This window comes from Manis pentadactyla, chromosome 5 (assembly GCF_030020395.1).
Source record: "Manis pentadactyla isolate mManPen7 chromosome 5, mManPen7.hap1, whole genome shotgun sequence".
Classification (NCBI taxonomy): domain Eukaryota; kingdom Metazoa; phylum Chordata; class Mammalia; order Pholidota; family Manidae; genus Manis; species Manis pentadactyla.
The window spans coordinates 154,180,633-154,202,928 of record NC_080023.1 but is presented as its reverse complement, the minus strand read 5'-3'; the positions used below and the strand labels follow the sequence as shown (position 1 = coordinate 154,202,928).

General features: G+C 44.6%; 1 long non-coding RNA gene across 4 annotated transcripts; it reads right to left on the bottom strand.

Moving 5' to 3' along the window:
• Positions 1-420: 420 nt before the first annotated feature.
• Positions 421-21,829, bottom strand: LOC130683891 (uncharacterized). 4 transcript variants are annotated; one of them, XR_008997931.1, is made up of 6 exons: positions 19,596-20,082; positions 11,444-11,495; positions 10,732-10,891; positions 9,056-9,199; positions 1,838-1,944; positions 421-1,525 (listed from the first exon to the last, which is right to left on the bottom strand). It is a non-coding gene; the product is annotated as an uncharacterized LOC130683891 (long non-coding RNA). The 4 variants fall into 4 exon arrangements; XR_008997929.1 differs by lacking the exons at positions 10,732-10,891; positions 19,596-20,082 and adding an exon at positions 20,279-21,829; XR_008997932.1 differs by lacking the exon at positions 10,732-10,891 and having other exon boundaries at positions 9,056-9,210; positions 19,596-20,075.
• Between the last annotated feature and the right edge of the window lie 467 nt (positions 21,830-22,296).

The following is a 22,296-nucleotide window of genomic DNA, read 5'->3' as shown; positions in this document are numbered from 1 at the left end:
TGGTAGTCAGAGGGCTGCTGGCTTGCAGCCCCGTTCCTTAGCTGCTCTCAGCTGTGCTTGGGTTCAGATGATTGGATTTTCCTTAGTGTCCACACATTTATCCCCTGGTAGGCCAAGTTTTATCCCCTGCTGTCTGTCTTATGATCTGTGAAGGGTAGAAATAAAGAGCCCTTCCCTGATTTTGAGCAATGAATACTTTAAGAACCTGTGGTAGAGATGAGTCATATTTGCTGGCACCTGAATCCCTGGCACAGCAAGGCTTCTAGAGCACCAATACCATCACATTTGAGATACCAGAATTCACGTTTTCTGTTCTTCCTAGAATCTGCTGCAGTGGCAGTGTTGGGGGGGAGGCATTGTGTATTTTCCTCGGTCCTTGTCCCCCCCGTGACAAGGAATTGAAAGGCGGAGACACAGTAGTGAAACAGAGGAAAAGATTTATTTAACGTTACTTAGAGAAAAAGAGCAGGTGACCTCAGAGAGAGCGCAGCACCCTGCAAGGTTCAAAAGAGAGAGTTTACAGTGAAAAAGTCATGCACTTAGAAAGTGCGGGCGACTTCAAGGAGAGGAGTGCCCTGAAAGGTTGGGGGTTCCCCCTTTTAAGGATCCTTCAGGAATGTGACTATGGGCTGGGGGTGCAGACCTGTTAGGTGGTCTTTCAATACTTAGAACTAATGTAGCACAGGGAACTTCCTGCTCTGATTTCTCCCTGGGAGCCCGGCATTTCTTGGCCTGGGAGTGTATCAAGACTGCCTGCCCGGCCCCCAAGGTGGGCTGAGTTATTGTCTGTTTGCTAAAGTGTAAGTTAAGAATCTTCTTAATGTCCTGGCTGTTAAAACCCAATCTTATTTTTAAGATGGAATCCTTCCTGCCTGTTACTGTGTTGTTTATGCTGGGCTTGCTTGTCATTATTAATTGGACAGATTGCAAACTACTTGATTAGGGAAAAACAGTATATAGGTAAAGTTAAAAAAATAAGCTGGGCCTGTATGATTAACACAATAAAGCCATGGGCTCTGCTGAGGTACCCTCCTCTCTCTGGGGAATATTCACACATTCCAGGCCAAACTGCTCCATGGCTTTTCTGAGCTTCAACTGATTAACTCTGGGTCTCCTTTAATGGGCTTTTTTCTGGCCTTATTCTCTTTCCATCCCACTCACATCTAGTTTCCTGCCTATCAGGGTGGAGTCCCTTCCCCTCTGGGAAAGAACAGGATCAGAAGCACGAGAAAGATCTGACTTCGCTGGCAGTCACCCACGACCAAGATCTGCAGGTAAGCAGCAGAGCTCCGAGACTAGCCGTTTCTGGCAGAACTTTTCCCAAACCACAGGAAAGCCAGGTAAAAATATCTTCCTGGGCCTCCTGCCTCCCAAGGAACTCAGCCTGGGAAGTCCTGTTGAAGCACCCAGTGTTCTGTTGGCCTGGCCCTCCACAGCTTAGGGCTCACAGAGAAGCACTTTCTGGTAGAAGCCGCGCGCTGATGAGGTCTTTTTCCATTGGTACAGGATCAAAGCCCCGAGGAGCCTGAGAGAAAACGCACGTGTTTAGATAACGACATCGAAGATAACAACATCGAAGACATCGACATCGGCAGGAACTAGCCTACATCCCTTGCCCCCACCCTGGACCCCTTACCCAGATGGAGACTTCGGCTCCTCCTGGGAAGAGCCTCTGACCTGTTGCATAAAGCAAATTGACTACAGCAGATCTCTGGCTTCAGCTTGCAGGGAGGGAGGGGCAGCCCTGGAGGCCACTGCCCTCTCCTGGAGGAAGCAGTGCCTCTGGCTTTGTGCAGGAGGGGAGGCAGGATGTGGCAGAGCAGAGCCTGATTGATACCTTTGTTTACTTGAACGGTTCCACTGGTGAGGCTGGACAGAATCAAGAAACATCTGGACCACCAGCTAAAAAAATGGCGGCGTGAGAGGTGAGACAGAGTCCTCCTCCTAAAACCACATATAATATGAAAATATAACTAATACAACTACTCCTGAAAAACCAACAGGAAAGAGGACTGCGCCAAACTACAAACACCTGGAGAAAAGAATAAATCTCACAGAACAGGGTAACATACCAAAGCTGTGGCCCGGCAGGACCCAGGCCCTACCCCCAACCCAGCTCTCAGGCAGGAGGAAGAGAAATGGAGCAGGGAGGGAGTGGAGGCCTGGGACTGCTGAACACCTAACTCTGGAGATTTGCTCTGGGAGCACAAACCTACATTTCATGGTGTTTTCATGGTGCTCTCGTGATTAGGGGGTTGGAAAGCTAAGACAGGCAGAATTCCTGGAGACACTGAGACTCCAGCCACTTGTGGAAAGCAGGGATCCATATCTGGCAGCTTTGAGACAAAAGAAAAGTGGGCAGTCTAAGAGACTTCCTAACAGGAAGAGGGCTGCTAAAGGGTCAAGGATGACACAGAGCTTACTGCTCAGGAGAAAGGACAGATAGACAAAAATTTCCAGGGTCACTCTGCCCAGCAGGTTGGGAACTTTCACGATCTTCAGGAACTCCAGCTCCCTGGCTGGCTGCACAGCTCCAAGAACTCCTCCGTGATAAGCAGCCTACTGCGCCTTTCTCCCGGCCAGACCCACCTGGCTCCAAAACCGACAAACCGTACCCTGGCATTAAGCCGATCAGAGGGAAGCAGTGTCTACAGCAACTACAAATGCAAAGCATAGAGGCTTATACCTGTGTGCTCGGCCCACTGGTTCTGGCAGTGGAGACAGGCACAGCAGCCAGGAAGCGGGAAACAGCTCTTTCCTCCCTCCAGGCATCAATACCACTCCCCTACAACCCCTGACATTGCTTCAGGGGCTGAGCAGCTACAGAGAGTACAGCTTCTGAGCACTAGAGGGCGCCAAATACAAATATGAAACGCCAAAGGAACCTGAAAATTATGAACATGAATACAACCCCTGAGAAAGATTAAAATGAAATCAACCTCATGAATCTGCCTGAAAGGGATTTCAAAATAAAAATCATTAACATGCTCATGGAGGTACAGAAAAATATTCAAGACCTCAGGGAGGAATTCTGGTTGGAGATCCAATCATTATGGAACACAGTATTAGACATGAAACATACAATGCAAAGTTTTAAGAGAAGATTAGATATGGTGGGGGACATGATAAATGAAATAGCAATTAGAGGAGAGGAATAAAAAGAAGCTGAGGCACAGAGAGAAAAAAGGATCTCTAAGAATAAAAGAATATTGAGAGAACTGTGTGACCAATCCAAATGGAATAATATTTGCATTATAGGGGTTCCAGAAGAAGAAAAGAGAGAAAAGGGGATAGAAAGTGTCTTTGAGGAGGTAATTGGTGAAAAATTCCCCAATCTGGGGAAGGAGACAGTCTCTCAGGCCATGGAGGTGCACAAATCTCCCAAAACAAGAGACCCAAGAAACGCAACAACAAGACATATAATAATTAAAATGGCAAAGATCAACGGTAGAGACAGAGCCTTAAAAGCAGCCAAAGAGAGAAAAAAGATCACATACAAAGGAAAGCCCATCAGGCTATCATCAGACTTCTCAACAGAAACCTTACTGGCCAGAAGGGAGCGGCATGATGTATTTAATGCAATGAAGCAGAAGGGCCTGGAACCAAGAATACTCTACCTGGCAAGATTATCATTTAAATTTGAAGGAGGGATTAAACAATTTCCAGATAGGCAAAAGCTGAGAGAATTTACCTCCCATAAACCATCTCTGCAGTGTATTTTGGAGGGACTGCTATAGATGGAAGTATTCCTATGGCTAAATAGCTGTCAACAGAGTAAAGAAAATAAAACCAGAGTAAATAAAACCACAGTAAAGAAAGTAGGCCAATTAATTACTAAGCCGATGCAAAATCAGATCAACTACCCCCAAAGATGGTCAACGGACAGATAAAGAGTACAGAATACGATACCTACTATGTAAAGAATGGAGGAGGAAGAAAAAGGAGGGAAAAAAAAGAACCTTTAGATTGTGTTTGTAATAGCATACTAAGTGAGTTAAGTTAGACTGTTAAATAGTAAGGAAGCTACCCTTGAAATTTTGGTAATCACAAATCTAAAGCCTACAATGGCAGTAAGTACATACCTCTTGATAATCACCCTAAGTGTAAGTGGTCTGAATGCACCAATCAAAAGACATAGAGTCACTGAATGGATAAAGATACAGGACCTGTCTATATGCTGCCTACAAGAGACTCACTTCAAACCCAAAGACATACACAGATTAAAAGCGAAGGGATGGGAAAAGATATTTCATGCAACTAATAGGGAGAAAAAAGCAGGAGTTGCAGTACTTGTATCAGACAAAATAGACTTCAAAACAAAGAAAGTAACAAGAGACGAAGAAGGACATTGCATAATGATAAAGGGGTCAGTCCAACAAGAGGATATAACCATCATAAATACCTATGCACCAAACACAAGAGTACCTACATATGTGAAACAAATACTAACAGAATTAAAGGGGGAAATAGAATGCAATACAATCACTTTAGGAGACTTCAACACACCACTCACTCCAAAGGACAGAGCAACCAGACAGAAAATAAGACACAGAGGCAGTGAAAAACACATCAGAACAGATGGACCTAACACACATCTACAGAACATCCCATCCAAAAGCAGCAGAATACACATTCTTCTTAAATGCACATGGAACATTTTCAAGAATAGATCATATAGTAGGCCACAAAAAGACCCTCAGTAAATTCAAAGAGATTGAAATTGTACCAAACAGCTTCTCAGACCACAAAGGTATGAAACTAGAAATAAATTACACAAAGAAAACAAAAAAGCCCACAAACACATGAAGGCTTAACAGCATGCTCCTAAATAATGAATGGATCGATGACCAAATAAAAACAGAGATCAAGCAATATGTGGAGACAAACGACAACAATAACTCAACTGTGGGACACAGTGAAGACTGTGCTAAGAGGGAAGGATATTGCAATACAGGCTTACCTCAGGAAAGAAGAACAATCCCATATGAACAGTCTAAACTCACAATTAATGCAACTAGAAAAAGAAGAAATGAGGCCCAAAGTCAGTAGAAGGAGGGACATAATAAAGATTAGAGCATAAATAAATAAAATTGAGAAGAATAAAATAATAGAAAGAATCAATGAAAGCAGCAGCTGGTTCTTCAAAAAAATTAACAAAATAGATAAACCCCTCGCCAGACTTATGAAGAAAAAAAGAGAGTCTACACACGTAAACAGAATCAGAAATAGGAACGGAAAATCCCTACAGACACCACAGAAATACAAAGAATTATTAGAGAATACTATGAAAAATTATATGCTAACAAACTGGATAACCTAGGAGAAATGGACAACTTTCTAGAAAAATACAATCTTCCAAGGCTGACCCAGGAAGAAATAGAAAATCTGAACAGACCAATTACCAGCAACAAAATCCAACTAGCAATCAAAAAACTACCTAAGAACAAAATCCCTGGACCAGATGGATTCACTGCTGAATTTTATCAAACAGTTAGTGAAGACCTAATACCTATCCTCCTTAAAGATTTCCAAAACAGGAGAAGAGGAGAGGGAATGCTTCCAAACTCATTCTATGAGGCCAACAACACTAATACCAAAACCAAGCAAAGACATCACAAAAAAAAAAAATTGGAGACCAATATCCCTGATGAACATACATGCAAAAATGCTAAACAAAATACTCCAAATCAAATTCAAAAATACATCAAAAAGATCATCCTTCATGATCAAGTAGGACTTACTCCAGGAATGCAAGGATGGGACAACATTTGAAAATCCATCAACATCACCCACCACATCAACAAAAAGAAGGACCAAAACCACATGATCATTTCCATAAATGCAGAAAAAGCATTCAACAAAATTCACATTCATTCATGATAAAAACTCTCAACAAAATGGGTATAGAGGGCAACTACCTCAACATAATATAGGCCATATATGACAAACCCACAGCCAACATGTCACTTAACAACAAGAAGCCGCAAGCTTTTCATTTGAGATTGTGAACAAGGCAAGCACTTCCACTCTCCCCACTTTTACTCAACATAGTTCCGGAGGTCCTAGCAATGGCAATCTGACAACACAAAGAAATAAAAAGCATCCAGATTGATAGGGAAGAAGTTAAACTGTCACTGTTTGCAGATGACATGATATTGTACGAAGAAAACCCAAAAGAATCCACCCAAAAACTACTAGAATTACTGAATTCAGCAAAGTTGAAGGATACAAAATTAATAAACAGAAATCTGTTGCATTCCTATATACTAATGATGAACTTGCAGAAAGACAAATCAAGAAAATAATTCCATTCACAATTACAACAAAAAAATACCTAGGAATAATCCTAACCAAGAAGTGAAAGACCTATACCCTGAAAACTAAAAGACACTCATGAGAGTAATTAAAGAAGATGTCAATTAATGGAAATGCATCCCGTGCTCATGGATAGGAAGAATTAATATTGTCCAAATGGCCATCATGCCTAAAGCAATCTAAAGATTCAATGCAATCCCTAGCAAAACACCAATGGCATTTTTCAGTGAACTAAAGCAAACAGTTATAAAATTCATATGGAACCGCAAAAGACCCCAAATAGCCAAAGCAATCTTAAGAAGGAAGAATAAAGCTGGGGGGATTATGCTCCCCGACATCAAGCTCTACTACAAACCCACAGTTATCAAGACAATTTGGTACTGGCACAAGAAGAAACCCATAGATCAATCGAACAGACTAGAGAGTCCAGATATAAACCCAAACATATATGGTCAATTAATATATGATAAAGGAGCCATGGACATACATTGGGGAAATGGCAGCCTCTTCAGCAACTGGTGTTGGCAAAACTGGACAGCTACATGTGAGAGAATAAAACTGGATTATTGTCTAACCCCATACACAAAAGTAAATTCAAAATGGATCAAAGACCTGAATGTAAGGCATGAAACCACAAAACTCTCAGAAGAAAACATAGCCAAAATGTCTTGAATATAAACATGAGCAACTTTTTCCTGAATGTATCTCCTTGGGCAAGGGAAACAAAAGCAAAAATGAACAAATGGGACTACATCAAACTAAAAAGCTTCTGTACAGCAAAGGACACCATCAGTAGAACAAAAAGGCATCCTACAGTATGGGAGAATATATTCATAAATGACATGTCTGACAAGGGGTTAACATCGAAAATATATAAAGAACTCACATGCCTCAACACCCAAAAAGCAAACAACCGATTAAAAAATGGGCAGAAGATCTGAACAGACACTTCTCCAAAGAAGAAATTCAGATGGCCAACAGGCATATGAGAAGATGCTCCACACTGCTAATTATCAGGGAAATGCAAATTAAAACCACAATGAGATAACACCTCACACCAGTTAGGATGGCCAACATCAAAAAGACAAGGAACAACAAATGCTGGTGAAGATGCAGGGAAAGGGGAACCCTCCTACACTGCTGGTGGGAATTTAAATTAGTTCAACCATTGTGGAAAGCAGTATGGAGGTTCCTCAAAAAATTAAAAGTAGAAATACCATTTGACCCAGGAATTCCACTCCTAGGAATTTACCCAAAGAAACCAAGTTCTCAGATTCAAAAAGATACATGCTCCCCTATGTTTATTGCAGCACTATTTATGATAGTTAAGATATGGAAGCAACCTAAGTGTCCATCAGTAGATGAATGGATAAAGATGTGGTACATATACACAATGGAATACTGTTCAGCCATAAGAAGAAAACAAATCCTACCATTTGCAACACCATGGATGGAGGTAGAGGGTATTATGCTCAGTGAAATAAGCCAGGCAGAGAAAGACAAGTAACAAATGACTTCCCTCCTTTGTGGAGAATAATAATGAAGCGAAACAAAGGAGGAACAAAACAGCAGCAGACTCACAGACTCCAACAAGGGACTAGCGGTTACCAAAGGGGAGGGATAGGGGAGGGATGCGAGATGGTGGGTGCAGAGGGAGGGAGAAGGGGATTGAGGGGTATTAGGATTAGTACACGGTGTGGTTGGGGCATCACGGGGAAGACAGTGTAGCACAGTGAAGACAAGTAGTGACTCTGGCATCTTTATTTTTAATTAACTTTTTATTAAGTTATTATTGATATACACTCTTCTGAAGGTTTCACATGAAAAAACAATGTGATCACTACATTTAGCCATATTATCAAGTCCCACCCATACATGTCCCAATGCAGTCACTGTCCATCAGTGCAGCAAGATGCCACACTGTGGCAGTGACTTAAGGTAACCCAGTGGTGTCTATCTCGTGGTGTTCAGCGCCTCCGTGATCCCCTCCCCTTGAATGTGGCAGAACTTCTGACCTGCTTCTAACCAACAGAATATGGGAAAGGTGACAGGATATATGGAATTATGTGTACATGATTACATTATAAGACTGAAGCACACCACATCTTGCTGGAGTTTCCATTTCCCTAGCTAGTTTGAGCCTTGAAATTAGCTATGTTGCTGAGTCCCGTGTGACCAAGAACTGTGGGCAGCTCTAGGAGCTGAAGGCAGTCTCCAGCCAATAGCCAAGAAGAAACAGCAGCCATCAGCCCGCAGCTGCCAGGAACTGAATTCTTCCAACAACCTGAGTGCACTCAGAAGCGGATCCTTCCCCAGTCAAGCCCCAAATGACACAGTGACTACAGCCTAGTGAGACCCTAAGCAGAGGAGCCAGAGAAGCTGAGCACAGACTCCTCACCCACTGGAACTGTCATATAATAAATGTGTGTTGGCTTAAGCCACCACATTTGTGGGAATACTGTTAGGCAGCAATAGATAATAAATCAGACATATGAAATCATTTGGAAGAAAATATACTGAAATGATGATAGTGGTTACATGTGGGTATTGGGATTAGGGGTATCTTCCTAAGGAGGATATAGCCTCCAATATGCTTATAATACTTACATAACAACAGAAAGTTTTAAAGGAGACACCAGGAGAAAAACTACTTGCCACATCGAAACCGCCCACACACTCAGGCTACTGGGTCACCTGCTGCACAGAAGCCACAGAGACTAAACCTCCAGTGCAGCTTTACCTGCAGGAGAGTGAGTGTCCTCCTCAAACACCTTCTCCATCTCAGCCAGGTGCAGCTGGGCAAACAGCTGGGACTCTTCTTGAAGTCAGACTTCTGGCTAAGAATGACGGATGGTGTCCGGGAGCTAAGAACCTCCTTGCACTCCTGGGATCCACCTGTGGGGACATCTAGAACAAATATGACTACAAGAACCAGGGACTGAGGGTTGGTTTCCTGAACTGAACATTTTAAAGCACATCTTACTAAAAGAGAGACTCTTTGGGGAAGGTCAGAGCATGGTGTATTACAGAGTGTTGCTTACCGATGCAAACACCTAAGTCTTTATCACTTTTAGACCTAGAAAGACGAAGGAAGATCTAAACTGCTTCTCCTTCCTTTGGAGAGTTAACTACTCTTCCCCTTTAACAGACGTCACAACTGAGGCTCAGCCAGGTTAGTGGACACAGCTGAAGTCCCACCTCACACTTAAAAGGACTCTAATTTATAAGGTGCTTCAGTTCAGTAACTATATTTTTTCAGATCTCCAGTGCTCAGAATTCAAGGCCCCAAAGAATCCAGCTTCATCTTCCCAGCCAGGTTGATTTCATCCTGACCAGCCCAGATTCCCCTGGGTCAGATCTGATCATCTGTGCACACCCCAAAGCTCACGCAGACCCCACCACCACCCCCGTCAGGGGCTCTCTGCTGCCTCCTCCTGCTCACCGCCCCACGTCCCCCATGTAGCCTTCCCACCCCTCCAGCCCTCAGCAATGTCTCCACAGCCCCGACACCTGACTTAGCACAATGCTTTAAGCCGCTAAAAGCTCAGCTCTTCAAAGGCTGCCTCCCCCAAAAGACTCCAGGGGTGGACGACGGGATAACCACTGAGTGTTGCTCACTCTTCCACCCCAACTCCACCGAAGGAGAAAATGTGCTCAGCTTCCCAGGAACTGTCATTCATTCCCTCATGGTCTATACACACTTGCTGAGCACCAGGCACTGTGGACACAGGGGGGAACAGAGCGGAGACCTGCCTTCACGGAGCCCAACAGATGAGCTAATTAATGGTCTCATCATCCATGTGCGCCCCTGGCTTAGAAATCTCAGCACCATCTGTTTCTCTTCCCTCCTCCCCCTACGCATTCCTACTGCCGCTCCTATTGATTCTGAGATCCATCTCTCATGTATAAAACCTCCTCTCCCAAATCCCTGCCCTACTCCAAACCCTGCCCTGTTGCTGGGACAAGCATAATGACCTCCCCTAACCGGGACAAGAGTTTGGCCTTCCCTTCCATCCACCTCCCAACACTGGCACCAGCCCTCTTTCTGAAAGGCAAATCTGATTACCCTGGCTCTGACGCATTCCAGGTGATCCCTGCACCCCACCTCCTGAGCTAGGCATGCAAAGCCCTTTGATACACAGCCCTGACATGTCTTTCTAGTTGCAATGCACACACCATGGCCCATGGACAACAGCTGCTCCCCACCATCCTGGACACAGCAAACATTCCACTTTACTCACGTTGTTCCCCCTAATACAGACCATCTCCCTCAGAGGTGAACGCCTACCCATTCTTCAAAGTCTGGCTCATATGGCACCTCCTTCAAGGAGCTTTTCCATTAAGTTTGAAGTGAGAGTCCTCACTATCACCTCCATGCTCCCAAACTCTTTGTTTCTATCTGCCAGACATACATACTTGTGCATGTCTGTCCATACGTGTAGACAGCAAGATGTGATGGGAAACCCATGCTGCTGAGTCCCAGAGCTCTGGGTTAGAATTCTGCCTGCTTCTCAACTTCGTAACTAATTTATCTTGAGCATATCACATCACTTCTCTGAGCCACAAGTTTGCTCATCTGCAAAACAAAATCCACAGTACCCACCTTAGAGGGTTGTGGTGAGCCCTAGATGACACCCGAACACAGGTGAAGCCCCAGCAAACTGGAGTTGCACCATAAATGATAGCTCCTGGGAAGCTCCCAGCCTCAGAGAGAACTCTCTGAAGGCAATGGCATGTTTATCTTAATTTAATCCTAATTTGATATTACTAATTATCTCTATATTCGGCAGTCCCAAGCATGTCATAGACACTAGATACTTAACTGGCTTGATGGTAATTTGTACAGCTCACCCCACCATTATCACAACTTGGCTGGATGAATTAAGTATAGTCCATGTGGAGACTGCAAATTGGTAGCCTCAGACTCATTGCATTTGGCCAATGCAGTGTTTTAAAACGAAAAACCAGCCTGCTGCATGGCACACTTAAGTTACCTACATGGTCTTGTAAACATGGCAATATGCAACCCCTGGCACAGAGACTGAGAGCCAATAGACTTCTATGCTGATGAGCGATTGGGTAGCTCTAGAATGTTTCCTCCCGTCATCAACTCAGACAATTTTCTTACCTTTTGAGGTTGAGGGCTATCTTTCAACTCCTCGGAAGACACTGGTTTTGACCTAGAATAGGGAATCATAGTTGTTTTAACTCCAGTTTTGTAACGATCATGTGGGTGGCTTACCTACTCCGGTCACACGGGGGTGGTAAAGAAGTCAGGGTCAAGGTGGGGGTGGGGAGTGCCGCCACATACCCATGGACACCCAGAATTCATTTGATGAGCATCCCCTTTCCCCGGGGGCTTCACCAGCAGGAAGCTTTTTCCAACCTTACACCTGTGAGACTCCTTTCCCCTGATGGAGTGAAGGTGTCCTCCTGAAGCCCTGGGGCTTCTCCAGTTACTATACTCCCGGCTTAATGCCAGAGGCTTCCTAAAAGACCACAGGTTTTAAAGAATTAGAAGCAGCTTCGAGGCCATGTGGTAGTCCAACTGTATTTAGATTAGGAAAACAAGGTCCCAGGGCAGGCATGTATCCAAAGGTTTTAAACACATGCTCTACGATGGGGCAGGACAGTACAAACACCCTCACCTGCCCTCCAATACCCCTGGAGACAGGAGTGCTTTGGGAGAGCTGGCAGAACCCTGCTCACAGCAGCGGGAGAGGTCCATGTGCAGAGCTCTGCTCTAGGAAGGGCATGCTCCTGGGACAGTGGCACCTCCATATGAGATGGAAGACAGGATCTGGTTAGTATTATCGGACTGTCCATCCACCTCCTCAGCGAGTCCCACCAGCAAGCATGGAGAGGGCACTCTAGGATGGCAGGGGACGGCCAGGAAAGAGTCAAGCCCAGACACGCTCAGGACACAGAGAGAATGAGCCAGCTGGGCGTGACACAGAGCTCCCGGCAGTGGGGGAAGGCCTAGTGAAAGAGAAGAGGGAAAAGAGAAGTGGAAGCAGAATGTAGAATCTTATCTTTCACCAGGGAGTCTGAGCAGGCTGAAGGGCATCATGAAATTCCTCAGTGCAAGATGCAGAGAGGAGGAGGAGGAGCGCTGACGAGGGCCAAGGGCCTCCAATATAGCAGTGCCCCGGCGGAGCTCCGGTGCGAGGACCAAAGGAGAGAGCGGGGCCAGAGGAAAGGAGATTCGGGAGCAAGAACCAGGGCAACCCAGGGAAACGCAGGAAACATTCCCAGAGAAGGGAGCAGAGAGGGAAAGTGGCCTGACGCCTGCGATGCAGGGCTGTCCAATTAGAAACAAAGCGCAAATACCTGGAAATATGGGGACTGAAACTTGAGGATTGGCTACAGTTTAGGGGATAGAAGAGGAGGAGGTACATACAAGACAGTGAGTCACTGAGGAGGGCTGGGTGTGTCCGGGTGGGCCCCGATGGTAAGAAGAGGGCCACTAAGGTCAGCAGTTAAAGACCACCACTGAAAGAAGCTGAAATGAATGCGTAAGTCCATCTCTGTTAATATCTGCACGTGTATGTTGGCACATGCATAGAAAGAGAGCTTGGAAAAATATACTCCAAATGTAATGGAAGTTATCTTTGGCAGGTAAGATTATGGAAGGTGTTTCTACAGTCTAAATCATGCATTTCTCTATTTTTCATTCAAAAAAGATTCATGGCATTCGTTAGGATTTATTTCAGTGGAATGGGTAGAGTGGTGGGTAGTGACTTAAACTGCTCATCTATGAAGACCATCTATGAAGACTAGAAGAATCATTGCGATAGCATTGTTCATAGAGGCAAAAATAAATGGCTATCAGAATAGGAACGGCTGAATTAATACACCTGCACTCAAACATCACCAAAGCACTCAAGGGGAGGAGTCTGACTCCAGCAATTAGGAGGGATTTCCATGAAGTACTAACAACTAAGGAAAGATACAGCAAAGGGTACACAGAACGATGCCAGTTTTGACAGAACTGACAGGTACGTGTTTATACATATAAGAACACGTGTGTATGTATATACACACACATTTGCAAATAGGACTACCTTTAATAATTATGGGCTGAGGGCAAGAGAACAAATATAGGTCCACATCAGTAAGTCTGGCTATTTTAAATGTTTATAAATCTAGTTAATATACTACTACATAAAATTCATTCTATTCTCTATAAACATGAGCAGCTTTTTTCCTGAACACATCTTCTCAGGCAAGGGAAACAAAAGCAAAAATGAACAAATGGGACTGCATCAAACTAAAATATTTCTGTACGGCAAAGGACACCATCAGTAGAACAATAAGGCGTCCTACAGTGTGGGAGAATATATCTGTAAACGCCTTATCCCATAAGGGGTTAACATCCAAAATATATAAAGAGCTCACACACCTCAACACCCAACGAACAAGTAACCCGATTAAAGAATGGGCGGAGCAGTGCATCAATCTGCAAAGAAGTAAAAAGCTAACCTTTTCAAAGAATATTGCTTCTCTCTCACTTACCAACTTTACATTTCCCTGTATGGCCCCGGAAGATGGCTGGTTAGCCAGAGACGGGTAAGATTCCTCAAGGGAGGAACAACCTAAGACAGGCACAGTCGCAGGGGGGCCAACAGGTGAGAAATTGGGGATCAACAGAGGTGAGGCTTAGAACCTCACCCCCCATTTTGAGAGAAATCTTCTGCATCTGTGGATGTTCTGTTGCACTTGTCTAGCTTGGATTAATACTTAGTCTATAGGCACAGACCTGACCATCTACATTTGCCCTCATACAGCACAAAATTATATTTTCCACCTTTATCTTGCATCTACCTACCACTTCAGCATTTTATTAAAAAACAATAAGGGAGAAATGTGGGATTCACATATAAATCAAGTATAAAAATCAAATGAATAATCTAATCTGACTTGATTGTTTATAGCTCATGATACGTGATCAAAACCAAACATTTCTGTGATATGACTGCCCTTGCACTGTTCACCATGTAAGAACTTATTCACTATGTAAGAACTTGTTCACCATGTAAGAACTTGTTCATTATGCTTCAGAAGATTGGAGACTGTTGAGAATTAGGCTTGGGGTTGATTAATGATTGTGCATTGAGTCCCCTATACAGAATTTTATTGTTGTTAACAACCATTTGATCAATAAATATGAGAGATGCCTTCTCAAAAAAAAAAAATGAGTGGAGGACCTAAAAAGACATTTCACCAAAGAAGAAATAAAAATGGCCAACAGGCACATGAAAAGATGCTCCACTTCATTAATCATCAATAGAGATTAAAAAAAAAACCAAAACTGGTTCTTTGAAAAAAAAAATCATTCAAACTGATAAATCTCTAGCTAAGTTAACCAAGACAAAAAGTGAACACAAATGACAAATTTTACAAATGAAGGAGGGATCATTTTTACTGAAAAATGGACATTGAAAGGATAATAGAGGAATTTTGTGATCAGCTTTATGTTCACAAATTTGAATACAGATGAAATGGACCAATTCTTCCAAAGACACAAACTACCAAAACTCACAAAAGGAAAAAAAAATCATCTAAATAGGCCTGTATCTATTAAATAAAATCAATAATTAATAATCTTGTATTAGTCATGGATGATTTCAAAGACTAATTCTAACAAACATTTAAGGAATAAATGATACCAATCTCTTCCAGAAAACAGAAGCAGAGCGATCACTTCCTAACTCATTCTGAGGCCAGTGTTACCCTAATACTAAAACATCAGATTAAGTCATTTATAAGAAAGTATATTACAGACCTTTCATAAGTGTAGATACAAAAATCCTAAAAAATATCTGCAAATCAAATCCAGCAATGTATAAAAAGAATTATGTGCCATGACCAAGTAAGATTTATTCTAGGTATGAAAATCTGGTTCAATGCTCAAAATCAATTAATGTGATTCATCACATCAACAGGCTAAAGGAGAAAAATATATGATCATATCAATAGATGCAGAAAAAGCATTTGACACAATGCAACAACCATGATAAAATTCTCAGTGACCTAGGAATAATAGGGATATTCTCAAACTTATTGATAAAGGGCATTTACAATAAACCTACAGTTAGCATCACACTTCATGGTGAGAATCTGGATGCTTTTCCCCTAAGACCAGGAACAAGTAAAGGATGCCCCCTCTCCTCACTCTTATTCAACACTGTACTGAAGTCCCAGGTGATGCAGTAAGAACAGGAAAGATGTACAGATTAGGAAGAAAGAAAGAAAACTATCTTAATGCACAGATGATATGATTTCCTATGTATAAAATCCCAAACACTTGAAAACTCCTGGAACTAATACATGATTATACCAAGGTCATAGGATATAAAGTTAACATGTAAAAGTTAATTGCTTTCCTGTATACCAGCAATGAACAGTTGTAATTTGAAATTAGAGACACAATAGTGTTTACATTAGCACCAAAAACAATGAAATACTTAGGCACAAAGTAACAAAGTATGTATGGGATCTACATAAGGAAAATTATAAAACTGATGGAAAATATCAAAGAAGATATAAATAAGTGGAGAGACAGTCCATGTACAGGATAGGAAGACTCAATATTTTCAAGATATCAGTTCTATCCAGTTAGATCTATAAATTTAACACAATCCCAATCAAAACCCCAGTAAGACTTTCTTCATGGGTATTGACAAACTGATTCTAAGTGTGTATAAGAAGGCAAAAGACCCAGAATGGTCAACATAATACTGAAGAAAAAGAATAAAGTGAGAAAAGTGGCACTACCCGACTTGCCATAGAAACTATAGTAATCAAGCAGGGTGGTATTCATGAAAGGATAGACAGATTCACTGATGGAACAGAATACAGAGCCCAGAAACAGACCCACACAAACACAGACAACTGATTTTTGACAAGGAGCAAAGGCAATTCAATGGAGAAAATCTTTTTAACAAATAGTGCTAGGACAATTGGACATAAAACGTACAGAAGATAACATAATGGTAAATTTAAGTGACCTTGAGTTCGGTGATGAATTTTTTAATTCAACACTAAAAGCACAATCCATAGAAGTAAAAATTATTACTTTGAACTTCATTAAAAGGAAAAACTTGTGGTCTGTGAAAGAATGTTAGGAGATTGAAAAGGTAAGCCGCTCCTCCAGACTGGGTAGAGTGCAAAAGCAGTAAGGAACCTACTAAAAGCTGGCCTGTTTTTATATTTGCTAACCGAATTCAACGATTACATTGCCTTCCCCCACCGCTCCACCCCCAGGAAACTCCTTTGTTGGTCTAAATTCTACAGAATCACTGTCATTACTGTTACCCTTTAATATGATATGATCACATTTAAAAACTGTCCTGTAATAAACACTATGTTCTACATAGAACCTAATTCAGGGAATTTCATTATACACTTGGCTCCCAACACACCCAAACTCAACTACAGGCATCTGTTTCAAGTCTGTCGACAGCTTGGAATGGTTCAACTCAGCCTCAGACACGGTTGGTACTCCACCCCATGCCCCACAGGCCTGCATTTAAACAGCAAATGTGAGATAAGCGGGGACTGCATGGAGTGTGAAGGGCAGGAACAGCATGTGAGTGACTGCCCTGTCCTTCCATGTGCAACTCCCACTCCGAGTCTCCCAGATTTACTCTTTCGCAAGTGTTTTCTAATGGGGTGTTTTCCTTTTTTGGGGAAAAAAATGTGACTTAAAAGTCTTAGTTCATTACTGTTTTTTAATACTGTAATATTGCATTGGTTTAGTTTGTTATTTTTCCCTGCCACAATTATTTATATGCAAAGTTCAATAAAAGAAAATTGCCACTATCTGCATTTCTTTTCTGGCCATTCTTATTATTCATTTTATTTTGTGATTATTAATGTCAATAAGTATGTTGCATGGGTGAGGCAGGGGAGGGAAAAATGGCTGCTGCATGAAGGTGTACTCCGTGCCAGGTGCTGGACTGTGTTCAGCCCTGACCTCACTGGAAACTTCATACTGACCCTGTGATAAGAGCTTTGGTAGCTCATTTTACAGGTGCAGAAACTGAGACTCAGTGAAGGGAAAATGAACCCAGGATTACAGTTAATAAGTGGCAGAAGGGACTCAAACTCAGGGCTGGCCTGAATGCAAAGTGCATTTCTGAAATGCCAGCAAGTGTGGGGACCCTGCCAGAGCAAGGCACAGGAATGTGGGCTGGGCTGCTCAGGGCTTCCTGGATGTGAGGAGTCAGGGAATGGGGGTCCAGCCTGAGCCCTGTCGCTCGCTGGCTATACAGCTTTAGACACGTCCTTTCCCTCCTGGGGACTTATGTTCCTTCACTGGGGTTTTCAAAGGCCCAGGATTCCACAATCAAGTAAAGAAAGGTCTGGGCAGTGGGTGTGGCTCGTGAGCGAGCATAAACTTCCCCTTCCCCATGTCTAAGAACTTAACCCCCAAATCCCCCAGGGGGTGCTTAGGAGCCCAGCCTCTGGCTGGAATCCAGATGGGGTCCACTACCTCCTTCCCAGATGAATGACCTTGGACATGCCCCTTGTCACTGATCTCAATGTGCTAAACCATAAAATAGTATCATGATATTTACCTCAAAGGGTAGTAGTTAGAACGAAACAAAACAATAATACCTCATGAACTGGGCACTTCTTATGTACCAACACTGTTCTAAGGGTTCACATTACTTTTTCAGATTGGAACCCTAACTACCACTCAAAGTGACTTCTAAAATGATGGCACATGGAAATAGGTTGGAGTGAACAGAAAGCTGCCACCAGTCAGGCAATGCAATTACAAGTAAAAATCGCCAAATTCATCCAAAGAAAGTTTAAACTCTGAATGTGAAGAATGTTGATAAAAATCACCAAAGGAGACCTGATATGCAATTTTATAAATGAAAACAAACTATTGTCAGCTTCCTAAAGGACACACTGGAGATGCTTTTTCACCAAAAGCTGTTATAAAATATATTTTCCTTTAAAAAAGATCATCTTAATCGATGGCGTCAAGAAGCAAGTAAACCCAACAGAACAGTCAAGATTAGTCTGGTTGTGAGCAACAGAAAACACAAGTCAAACTGCCTTAGGTGAAAAGGTGTGATTTGCCCAAGGTCATACCTCTGCTATCAGCTCATTAACTGTCCCATAGGAAATAGTAACTCGACTGTAACTAGTTCTGACACTGGTCACCCCCCCACATCTTAATGTTTCTGGAATGAGGATGTGCCCCACAATGGATGTCCAAGGAACATGCCTAAAGGGAGGCATTGCCTTCAGGCTCAGCAGAGTTGGAGAGATGAAGCTACGGCAGCAGGCCCTCAGCTCTCGGGCCCCAGCTCCATCGTGTTTCCGACAGCCCCGCTCCCAGTAGAGGCAGGACGGCTGTCAGCAGCTCCAGCTGCCAACCCTCCCAGGTGTTATGCTTCCACACTCCTAAACTGGCCTGCTGTTGGCTGGAATTGGGTCACATGACTACCACATGGACAGCTCCATGGAGGCTCAGGGAATGGAATGCAGGCCTTTGTCCCCAGGTCACCCTCCTCCCCTTGGAGTCCACGGTATAGTCAACTTCAGCCACTGTACCTGGCTGAGGTGGAGAAGGGAGGCTTCCCCTGAGAAAACTTGTGGCTGCTACCCTAAGAAGGTGAAATGCATGCTGGGTGGCCCCCAAGTAACAGCCATCCGTTAAGATAATAACGGGGGGCACAAGGACGATTTACAGAAGGGAATTCTACTGGATCATCCATCGGGCAGCTCAGGTGACCCCACAAGGGAAGCATCGTTGTTAAGAGCACCCCACAGCGAGAAGAGTCCTGGATGATCCCTGGTGTGGCAGGAGTGGGAAACTAGAGGTGCAGAGAGGGAGAGTGACGCCTTTGCAGTAGCCCGCAGGTGGGAATGAAACCGGAACACAAATCTCAGATATTTAGCTCCCATCCAGCGCTCCCAGCTGGCCTTGTAAGGGCCAAAGAGGCTCTCGGAAGGGGGACGCCAGCTGGTTCGTCACTCTTGGAGGAGAAGCCCATCAGCAACCCCCAAAGGAAAGGGATTTCTTCCCAACAGCTGTAGTGGTGTCTTTAGCAAGTCTCTAGCCCACACCTGCCCCCACTGCACTGGGGCCTCCTGGTCTGTCTCAGGTGGGAGACAAGTAATAAGTGTCTTAGATTCCTACAGGCCTACCCAGTCACTGGGGGACCCAGTCTAAGGCCTTAATCTTACGTAAAATGCAGTAAATTATACGTAATTTACTGGCCAGCGCTTCTAACCTGCTCCAGCTGCCCCATCCATACCTTCTGGAGATTCTGGAGCTGTCACCACCTGGCCAGGCTGGGCTTTCCTGTCTTCCGTGACCCTGGATCTTCACTCAACGAGATTCTAAGAAACCCACAGAGTTTTTACACCTTGTGTTCAAAGCCCAGAACAGCGCAGGCGTGAACCCAGCAGCGGGGCTGTCTCTGTAGTCTCTGGGGGAGGGGCTTGGGTGCTGCAATCTGATTGGATGTGAGAGGAAGCCTGTCTTTATAAAGTTTCGTTTGTGTAATAAGCGCATTATTTGATCTAGATAGTGTGTAATTTAGGTGGCAGAGAGGCTGCAGATGGATATTAGAAGGGGCTTAAGCACCCTCCGGTACCCCTTGGTGTCACTAATGTCATCACCAATTTAAATTAGAGGAACATATCTTAATGATAGTACCAGTAGGGTTTGAAATCCAGGCCTCTCAGCTGGTGGGAAGACGTATGGGGTGAGGGCAGAGCACATGGATGAGATCTTCCCAGCATCGTAGGACTTTAAACAAACAAGGATGTTAACTGAGGACTATGCTATGACGTAAAGTCAATGATATAAGTGAAAAAAGAAAATTATGAGAAAGCATATATAGCGTGAACGTGTATATAAATACATGGTGGTTAAGAGCACAGGATCTGGAGCCCGAATGCCCAGGTTCAGATAACGCTTCCACCGCTTACTCACCTTGGACATTTTACTTAAACTCTCTGTGCCTCACTCAGTCTCTTCATCTGTAAAATGGGGCTAATCATCAAGGGTAAGGTGAGGATCCATGATATAATCCATCTAAGGCGTTTACTGCAGGTCCTGGCACACAGTAACTGCTCAACCGATGTTAGTCGTTAATCTTGTTAGTCTCCTGCGCAGGGACCTCTTTCCCACTGGCTCTCTGGCCGCGAGCCGGCCCCACCCTGGCTGCGGAACCCAGGACCGGCCACTGCGGCTGCCATTGTTTCGGCCTTCCTCTCTGGCTGCTCGGGATCCGGCGGGAGCAGCTCCAGTCCAGGCGGGGAAAGCAACCGGGCTCCAGGCCACCTCCCCAACGCAGCAGTGGGCGCTCGTCCAGGTGCCTCCCCCACCAGGGGGTGCGAGTCCTGGGGCCTCAGTCGCCTCGGGGTCCTCTCTGGAAAAATAGGAACAGGAAGGAGCCTATATCTCCCTGCGGCCTGAGGGTTAAGTGAGGTCACACGTGCACTAAGTCCAGCACGGTTCCTGGTTTCCTGCCTTGGGCACTTGTGTCCCCAGAGCTGTTGTCTCGCTGGGGTGGGCTTTCAGAACAGGGTGCGAGGGAGACCCGTTCAACACCTAATGTCTGGGCCTGAGGGATTCTTCACTCATGCTGCCCGTCCCTAGCAGCCTCATGCTTTCCTCCAGCAGGCGACCAGCAGCAGGTGAAAGGGCTGGGCAGCTTTCCCAGGCTGGCAGCCACAGGAGGCCTCGGTCTGGAGGCCTTGCATCCTGGCTCTACTGCCCAATTGCTGTGTGACCTTGGGCAAGGCCTTCCCAGTCTGTGTCCTGGTTTCCCTAGATGGTTTGGAAGGTGGGGGTGGCTCCTCACCCTGGCTGTACCACTGGTTGTCTGGGTCACTATGGGAAAGTTGTCCCACCACTCCAGGGGTCAGTTTGTCTTACTGCAAAATGGCATGGCCAGGCAGATTAATGAGATAATTCGCGATGTTTATCTCTCTGCCACCCTTTCCCCCATTTCTCTGCTCAGAAGAGGAACCGTGCCACCAACTGGGGCTCTGCAGAGTAAATCCAAGCCTCAGCAGCACGTCTTTCTTCACTGGGCAGCTACCAGCACGTGACTTTTGCTACTCTCCCTTCCCACCCCAACGCTAAGGAAGCAGAGAGGGCCTGAGTGTTCACAGGTTGGCGTTGACATGCATGACCCAGGGCAGCATGTCCGGTGCCCATGGTCCAGGAGTGAACCTCCCGTCAGCAGAGGGAGCTTACGCAGTATTTGAGGAGTGAGGAGCTGGGGCCTTTTTCATATCAGTGCTTCAGAGCCTATTCTTGGAGTGCCCTCCTGTCACCTTCCCTCCCCCTGAGATGACTCTACCGGCCAGCCTCTACCCATCATGCTGCTTTCCTGCTCCTTCCCTCCCTTTTTGCTTCCCAATCTTGTGAACTGCCACAGGAACCCCCAAATTTTCTGTTACACAGAACAGTGGATCTGCTCCCAGTTTCTGGGGGTTGGGTGTAGGGGGCTTGGATGCCCCCATAATCTCCATCAACTCCCAAAATCATCCCAAATAGAGTTACCTCCAAAGAAATCTTAGGGAATATGTTGTTCTTTTGTAAACAGTCTTAAAATAAACCTCTCCAACCTGCCCCTTTTTGTCAAGCTCCTGCTCTCAATTTGCCTACCCAGATTCATCAAAGGGCTCTCAGCAGGACAAAGCCTCTTCCATCAAAAAGTATCACCTTCTGTGGAAGGCTGCTGGGAGTAAAGGCACGTTTCCATTCATGTATTTCAGTTAATCGTCATTGAAGTTCCGCAGGTGAGGAAATACTGCTCCCATTTTACAAAAGCGGAAGCTGAGGCTTCTGGCAGCACAGCCCAGGCTCCGGACTGTCAGCTGTCTTTCCACCTTTCCAGCCCCCTTGGGCCCCAGGCAGGTCCCAGCTGGCCCAAGGCAGCAGCCTCCCAGGACACAGCTGCTTCCCCTGCCCCCACGCAGGTGACCACCAGCTCCTGG